Source organism: Rutidosis leptorrhynchoides, chromosome 2, assembly GCF_046630445.1.
Source record: "Rutidosis leptorrhynchoides isolate AG116_Rl617_1_P2 chromosome 2, CSIRO_AGI_Rlap_v1, whole genome shotgun sequence".
Classification (NCBI taxonomy): domain Eukaryota; kingdom Viridiplantae; phylum Streptophyta; class Magnoliopsida; order Asterales; family Asteraceae; genus Rutidosis; species Rutidosis leptorrhynchoides.
In genome coordinates, this window is record NC_092334.1 from 558,174,078 (window position 1) to 558,184,191 (window position 10,114).

Here is a 10,114-nt window from a genome sequence, read left to right on the forward strand (position 1 = left end):
AAGCATAAGCACACTATATTACATATATTACACCACACGAATACAACTATCTTATTCCGACTCGCTTGTTTCTTCTTCTTCGGTTTTGGTTCGTTTTGCCAAGTTTCTAGGGATATATGATGTTCCCTTAATACGAGCCGTCGTTTTCCACATTGATTTAGAAAAACCTGGTGGTTTAGAGGTTCCCGGGTCATTGTTACAACTTAAGGACTTCGGGAGTTGACGATATATATAAAGTTCATCGGGGTTGGAATTAGATTTCTCTATTTTTATGCCCTTTCCCTTATTATTTTCTTTTGCCTTTTTAAATTCAGTTGGGGTAATTTCTATAACATCATCGGAATTCTCGTCAGAATCCGATTCATCGGAGAATTGGTAATCCTCCCAATATTTTGCTTCCTTAGTGGAAACACCATTGACCATAATTAACCTTGGTCGGTTGGTTGAGGATTTTCTTTTACTTAACCGTTTTATTATTTCCCCCACCGGTTCTATTTCTTCATCCGGTTCCGATTCTTCTTCCGGTTCCGATTCTTCTTCTGGTTCCGACTCTTCTTCCGGTTCCTCTTCGGGAACTTCTGAATCAGTCCACGAATCATTCCAATTTACATTTGACTCTTCATTATTATTAGGTGAGTCAATGGAACTTGTTCTAGAGGTAGACATCTATCACATAATATCAAACGCGTTAAGAGATTAATATATCACATTATTCACATGTTAAAAATATATAGTTTCCAACAAAATTTGTTAAGCAATCATTTTTCAAGTAAACACGGTCGAAGTCCAAACTCACTAATGCATCCTAACAAACTCGATAAGACACACTAATGCAAAATTCTGGTTCTCTAAGACCAACGCTCGGATACCAACTGAAATGTCCCGTTCTTATTGATTAAAAACGTTCCATATTAATTGATTTCGTTGCGAGGTTTTGACCTCTATATGAGACGTTTTTCAAAGACTGCATTCATTTTAAAACAAACCATAACCTTTATTTCATCAATAAAGGTTTAAAAAGCTTTACGTAGATTATCAAATAATGATAATCTAAAATATCCTGTTTACACACGACCATTACATAATGGTTTACAATACAAATATGTTACAACAAAATAAGTTTCTTGAATGCAGTTTTTACACAATATCATACAAGCATGGACTCCAAATCTCGTCCTTATTTAAGTATGCGACAGCGGAAGCTCTTAATAATCACCTGAGAATAAACATGCTTAAAACGTCAACAAAAATGTTGGTGAGTTATAGGTTTAACCTATATATATCAAATCATAATAATAGACCACAAGATTTCATATTTCAATACACATCCCATACATAGAGATAAAAATCATTCATATGGTGAACACCTGGTAACCGACATTAACAAGATGCTTATATAAGAATATCCCCATCATTCCGGGACACCCTTCGGATGTGATATAAATTTCGAAGTACTAAAGCATCCGGTACTTTGGATGGGGTTTGTTAGGCCCAATAGATCTATCTTTAGGATTCGCGTCAATTAGGGTGTCTGTTCCCTAATTCTTAGATTACCAGACTTAATAAAAAGGGGCATATTCGATTTCGATAATTCAACCATAGAATGTAGTTTTACGTACTTGTGTCTATTTTGTAAATCATTTATAAAACCTGCATGTATTCTCATCCCAAAAATATTATATTTTAAAAGTGGGACTATAACTCACTTTCACAGATTTTTACTTCGTCGGGAAGTAAGACTTGGCCACTGGTTGATTCACGAACCTATAACAATATATACATATATATCAAAGTATGTTCAAAATATATTTACAACACTTTTAATATATTTTGATGTTTTAAATTTATTAAGTCAGCTGTCCTCGTTAGTAACCTACAACTAGTTGTCCACAGTTAGATGTACAGAAATAAATCGATAAATATTATCTTGAATCAATCCACGACCCAGTGTATACGTATCTCAGTATTGATCACAACTCAAACTATATATATTTTGGAATCAACCTCAACCCTGTATAGCTAACTCCAACATTCACATATAGAGTGTCTATGGTTGTTCCGAAATATATATAGATGTGTCAACATGATAGGTCGAAACATTGTATACGTGTCTATGGTATCTCAAGATTACATAATATACAATACAAGTTGATTAAGTTATGGTTGGAATAGATTTGTTACCAATTTTCACGTAGCTAAAATGAGAAAAATTATCCAATCTTGTTTTACCCATAACTTCTTCATTTTAAATCCGTTTTGAGTGAATCAAATTGCTATGGTTTCATATTGAACTCTATTTTATGAATCTAAACAGAAAAAGTATAGGTTTATAGTCGGAAAAATAAGTTACAAGTCGTTTTTGTAAAGGTAGTCATTTCAGTCGAAAGAACGACGTCTAGATGACCATTTTAGAAAACATACTTCCACTTTGAGTTTAACCATAATTTTTGGATATAGTTTCATGTTCATAATAAAAATCATTTTCTCAGAATAACAACTTTTAAATCAAAGTTTATCATAGTTTTTAATTAACTAACCCAAAACAGCCCGCGGTGTTACTACGACGGCGTAAATCCGGTTTTACGGTGTTTTTCGTGTTTCCAGGTTTTAAATCATTAAGTTAGCATATCATATAGATATAGAACATGTGTTTAGTTGATTTTAAAAGTCAAGTTAGAAGGATTAACTTTTGTTTGCGAACAAGTTTAGAATTAACTAAACTATGTTCTAGTGATTACAAGTTTAAACCTTCGAATAAGATAGCTTTATATGTATGAATCGAATGATGTTATGAACATCATTACTACCTTAAGTTCCTTGGATAAACCTACTGGAAAAGAGAAAAATGGATCTAGCTTCAACGGATCCTTGGATGGCTCGAAGTTCTTGAAGCAGAATCATGACACGAAAACAAGTTCAAGTAAGATCATCACTTGAAATAAGATTGTTATAGTTATAGAAATTGAACCAAAGTTTGAATATGATTATTACCTTGTATTAGAATGATAACCTACTGTAAGAAACAAAGATTTCTTGAGGTTGGATGATCACCTTACAAGATTGGAAGTGAGCTAGCAAACTTGAAAGTATTCTTGATTTTATGTAACTAGAACTTGTAGAATATATGAAGAACACTTAGAACTTGAAGATAGAACTTGAGAGAGATCAATTAGATGAAGAAAATTGAAGAATGAAAGTGTTTATAGGTGTTTTTGGTCGTTGGTGTATGGATTAGATATAAAGGATATGTAATTTTGTTTTCATGTAAATAAGTCATGAATGATTACTCATATTTTTGTAATTTTATGAGATATTTCATGCTAGTTGCCAAATGATGATTCCCACATGTGTTAGGTGACTCACATGGGCTGCTAAGAGCTGATCATTGGAGTGTTTATACCAATAGTACATACATCTAAAAGCTGTGTATTGTACGAGTACGAATACGGGTGCATACGAGTAGAATTGTTGATGAAACTGAACGAGGATGTAATTGTAAGCATTTTTGTTAAGTAGAAGTATTTTGATAAGTGTATTTAAGTCTTTCAAAAGTGTATAAATACATATTAAAACACTACATGTATATACATTTTAACTGAGTCGTTAAGTCATCGTTAGTCGTTACATGTAAGTGTTGTTTTTAAACCTTTAGGTTAACGATCTTGTTAAATGTTGTTAACCCAATGTTTATAATATCAAATGATATTTTAAATTATTATATTATCATGATATTATCATGTATGAATATCTCTTAATATGATATATATACATTAAATGTCTTTACAACGATAATCGTTACATATATGTCTCGTTTAAAAAATCATTAAGTTAGTAGTCTTGTTTTTACATATGTAGTTCATTGTTAATATACTTAATGATATGTTTACTTATCATAGTATCATGTTAACTATATATATATCCATATATATGTCATCATATAGTTTTTACAAGTTTTAACGTTCGTGAATCACCGGTCAACTTGGGTGGTCAATTGTCTATATGAAACATATTTCAATTAATCAAATCTTAACAAGTTTGATTGCTTAACATGTTAGAAACATTTAATCAAGTAAATATCTATCTCAATTAATATATATAAACATGGAAAAGTTCGGGTCACTACAGTTGCAGGTGGCGGTGGTGTAGCTGAAAAATGGCAGCAGCAGAATAGCAAAACTGGTGGCGGTTGGGTGGCAGTTCAGGGATAGAAACAGCAACAAAGTGGCGGCTCCAGGTGGCTGTTGTTGTGGCGTTTTCCAGCTGCAAAAACAATAGAAAAACAGGCGGTGGTGGTGGCGGTTTGGGGCGGCAGAAGACAGCAGCAAGTGGCAGTGGTTGTGGGTGTTGGGTGGCGGCCAAAGGTGGTGATTATGGGGTGAGGCTGCCGAATTCAAGAAGGGAGGAAAAGGGAGTGTTTTGGCTTGTGAATGAGTGAAAAATGGAGAGGTGTGGGTGTGTTTATATAGGGTGTTAATTAGAGTTGGAAACCAATTCAACTAGCTCATAGAATAATCTAGAATTTAAGTTAGGATTAGGATTAACTTAGGATTAGTCTTTATATTTTATGATTAGAATTAGGATTACTTTGAGTTAGTTTAGGATTAGTCTTAGTTTGGATTAAGATAAAAGTTTTAGGAATTATCTCTTTTAATTATCTATTAATATTATTATTATTTATATATATTAATTATTTATTATTTTTTCGGTATATATATATATATATATATATATATATATATATATATATATATATATATTATATATTTTAATTTTCATCATTTTAATTAATGTGCATTTTAGTCCCCGCACATTTTATTCGCGTTAGTCCTTCGTTAAATTTTTATTGATGACGAGCCATGATTGTTAGTTTAAGTAACCTCGTTACCCATTTCATTACTTTCATTAGTTTCGGTTTTCTAACCAAGTTCGTTTGTTTTGGACCACCTAAGTTTCAAGTTCGTTCGTAAAAAAAAATGATCGAAAAAGTTGGGGTGTTATAGTACCTACCCGTTATTAGAAATTTCGTCCCGAAATTTGGTCGTTGCCGTCATCTGGCGTTTCGTTTGCAAATAAATGAGGATATTTCTCTTTCATGTGATCTTCACGTTCCCACATGGTCTCGGGTCCTCGAAATGCATTCCATGACGATTGGTATTCTACTTTGACGAAGTCCTTTGACGTTTCGGTCAATGATTTCCGCGGGTTTTTCAATAAAGTTCAGTTTGTCGTAGCTTGAATTTCATCAAGTGGATAATAAGGTCCTCTTTTGCCAATCACTTTTTCAAATTCGACACATGAAACGTATCGTGTATTCCAGTGAGTTGTTTAGGTAATTCTAGTCGATAGGTGATAATGCTAAAAACGAACATATATTTCATAGCATTATCCTTCAAGAAAGACAAGTTTTTAGTTGCAATTGTTCTATTTACAAGTGATATTCGTTTAAATAATTAAAGGTGAAGACAAAAGACAGAATCGACGATTTGAAGACGCAAATGACCAAAACGCTAAAAAGTACAAAGTACAATCCACGTGGTTCAAATTATTGATGAGAAACGTCTAAAAATTACAAGAGTACAAGCCGCGAAATTCAAGTACAAGATTTCAAAGCATACGAAAGGATGTTCGAAAATTCAGAACCGGGACATAAACCGAGTAACAATGTACGATTCAACGGAGCTGAAAGTACAAGTCAACCATGCACAAGAATATAATATAATATATATATAATTATATATATTATATTATATTAATTAAAAACTCAGCAGCTCACGTTTTGAAAAGCAAAAATATCTGTCACAGCTGGCCATGCAATTGCATGGTCAGGAAGCCTAAATCCCATGCGATCGCATGGCATCCAGGAGCAGGCCAATTCCTATTATACACACCATATCATATCTCTCTCTCCCTCTGTAATATATATATATATATATATATATATATATATATATATATATATATATATATATATATATATATATATATATATATATATGGTTTAGTTTTATATTAGATTAGTTTGGGGTAATGTAAAGGTTATTTTACGGGTTTTAAAGTCGGAGTTCTGTCCGTGTAACACTACGCGATTAATAACCACTGTAAGCTATGTTCTTCCTTTTTAAATTAATATCTCGTATTTAAGTTATTATTATGCTTATTTAAGGCAAAGTAATCGTGATGTTGGACTAAATATTAAGACTGGGTTATTGGGCTTTGGACCATAATTGGGGTTTGGACAAAAGACCGACACTTGTGGAAATTGGACTATGGGCTATTAATGGGCTTTATATTAACTAAATGATATCTCGTTAATTTAATATAGAGATTACAACTTGACGTATTTATATATAACCACATACGCTTGACTGGGTATGGTGGGCGGGATATTTATAAATACGAATAATTGTTCATTTGACCGGACACGAAAATGGATTAATAGTCAATGGACTCATTAATGTAGTGACCCGAACTTTTCCATGTTTATATATATTAATTGAGATTGATGTTTACATGATTAAATGTTTCCAACATGTTAAGCAATCAAACTTGTTAAGACTTGATTAATTGAAATAGGTTTCATATAGACAATTGACCACCCAAGTTGACCGGTGATTCACGAACGTTAAAACTTGTAAAAAAACTATATGATGACATATATATGGTTATATATATAGTTAACATGATATTATGATAAGTAAACATATCATTAATTATATTAACAATGAACTACATATGTAAAAACAAGACTACTAACTTAATGATTTTGAAACGAGACATATATGTAACGTTTATCGTTGTAACGACATTTAATGTATATATATCATATTAAGAGATATTCGTACATCATAATATCATGATAATATAATAATTTAAAATCTCTTTTGTTATTATAAACATTGGGTTAACAACATTTAACAAGATCGTTAACCTAAAGGTTTCAAAACAACACTTACATGTAACGACTAACGATGACTTAACGACTCAGTTAAAATGTATATACATGTAGTGTTTTAATATGTATTTATACACTTTTGAAAGACTTCAATACACTTATCAAAATACTTCTACTTAACAAAAATGCTTACAATTACATTCTCGTTCAGTTTCATCAACAATTCTACTCGTATGCACCCGTATTCGTACTCGTACAATACACAGCTTTTAGATGTATGTACTATTGGTATATACACTCCAATGATCAGCTCTTAGCAGCCCATGTGAGTCACCTAACACATGTGGGAACCATCATTTGGCAACTAGCATGAAATATCTCATAAGATTACAAAAATATGAGTAATCATTCATGACTTATTTACATGAAAACAAAATTACATATCCTTTATATCTAATCCATACACCAACGACCAAAAACACCTACAAACACTTTCATTCTTCAATTTTATTCATCTAATTGAACTCTCTCAAGTTCTATCTTCAAGTTCTAAGTGTTCTTCATAAATTCCAAAAGTTCTAGTTTCATAAAATCAAGAATACTTTCAAGTTTGCTAGCTCACTTCCAATCTTGTAAGGTGATCATCCAACCTCAAGAAATCTTTGTTTCTTACAGTAGGTTATCATTCTAATACAAGGTAATAATCATATTCAAACTTTGGTTCAATTTCTATAACTATAACAATCTTATTTCAAGTGATGATCTTACTTGAACTTGTTTTCGTGTCATGATTTTGCTTCAAGAACTTTGAGCCATCCAAGGATCCATTGAAGCTAGATCCATTTTTCACTTTTCCAGTAGGTTCATCCAAGGAACTTAAGGTAGTAATGATGTTCATAACATCATTCAATTCATACATATAAAGCTATCTTATTCGAAGGTTTAAACTTGTAATCACTAGAACATAGTTTAGTTAATTCTAAACTTGTTCGCAAAAAAAAGTTAATCCTTCTAACTTGACTTTTAAAATCAAATAAACACATGTTCTATATCTATATGATATGCTAACTTAATGATTTAAAACCTGGAAACACGAAAAACACCGTAAAACCGGATTTACGCCGTCGTAGTAACACCGCGGGCTGTTTTGGGTTAGTTAATTAAAAACTATGATAAACTTTGATTTAAAAGTTGTTATTTTGAGAAAATGATTTTTATTATGAACATGAAACTATATCCTAAAATTATGGTTAAACTCAAAGTGGAAGTATGTTTTCTAAAATGGTCATCTAGACGTCGTTCTTTCGACTGAAATGACTACCTTTACAAAAACGACTTGTAACTTATTTTTCCGACTATAAACCTATACTTTTTTGTTTATATTCATAAAATAGAGTTCAATATGAAACCATAGCAATTTGATTCACTCAAAACGGATTTAAAATGAAGAAGTTATGGGTAAAACAAGATTGGATAATTTTTCTCATTTTAGCTACGTGAAAATTGGTAACAAATCTATTCCAACCATAACTTAATCAACTTGTATTATATATTATGTAATCTTGAGATACCATAGACACGTATACAATGTTTCGACCTATCATGTCGACACATCTATATATATTTCGGAACAACCATAGACACTCTATATGTGAATGTTGGAGTTAGCTATACAGGGTTGAGGTTGATTCCAAAATATATATAGTTTGAGTTGTGATCAATACTGAGATACGTATACACTGGGTCGTGGATTGATTCAAGATAATATTTATTGATTTATTTTTGTACATCTAACTGTGGACAACTAGTTGTAGGTTACTAACGAGGACAGCTGACTTAATAAACTTAAAACATCAAAATATATTAAAAGTGTTGTAAATATATTTTGAACATACTTTGATATATATGTATATATTGTTATAGGTTCGTGAATCAACCAGTGGCCAAGTCTTACTTCCCGACGAAGTAAAAATCTGTGAAAGTGAGTTATAGTCCCACTTTTAAAATCTAATATTTTTGGGATGAGAATACATGCAGGTTTTATAAATGATTTACAAAATAGACACAAGTACGTGAAACTACATTCTATGGTTGAATTATCGAAATCGAATATGCCCCTTTTTATTAAGTCTGGTAATCTAAGAATTAGGGAACAGACACCCTAATTGACGCGAATCCTAAAGATAGATCTATTGGGCCTAACAAACCCCATCCAAAGTACCGGATGCTTTAGTACTTCGAAATTTATATCATATCCGAAGGGTGTCCCGGAATGATGGGGATATTCTTATATATGCATCTTGTTATTGTCGGTTACCAGGTGTTCACCATATGAATGATTTTTATCTCTATGTATGGGATGTGTATTGAAATATGAAATCTTGTGGTCTATTGTTACGATTTGATATATATAGGTTAAACCTATAACTCACCAACATTTTTGTTGACGTTTTAAGCATGTTTATTCTCAGGTGATTATTAAGAGCTTCCGCTGTCGCATACTTAAATAAGGACAAGATTTGGAGTCCATGCTTGTATGATATTGTGTAAAAACTGCATTCAAGAAACTTATTTTGTTGTAACATATTTGTATTGTAAACCATTATGTAATGGTCGTGTGTAAACAGGATATTTTAGATTATCATTATTTGATAATCTACGTAAAGCTTTTTAAACCTTTATTGATGAAATAAAGGTTATGGTTTGTTTAAAAATGAATGCAGTCTTTGAAAAACGTCTCATATAGAGGTCAAAACCTCGCAACGAAATCAATTAATATGGAACGTTTTTAATCAATAAGAACGGGACATTTCAGTTGGTATCCGAGCGTTGGTCTTAGAGAACCAGAAAATTTGCATTAGTGTGTCTTATCGAGTTTGTTAGGATGCATTAGTGAGTCTGGACTTCGACCGTGTTTTCTTTAAAAATGATTGCTTAACATTTTTGTTGGAAACTATATATTTTTAACATATGAATATTATGTGATATATTAATCTCTTAACGTGTTTGATATTATGTGATAGATGTCTACCTCTAGAACAAGTCCCATTGACTCACCTAATAATAATGAAGAGTCAAATGTAAATTGGAATGATTTGTGGACTGATTCACAAGTTCCCGAAGAGGAACCGGAAGAAGAGTCGGAACCGGAAGAAGAATCGGAACCGGAAGAAGAATCGGAACCGGATGAAGAAATAGAACCGGTGGGGGAAATAATAAAAC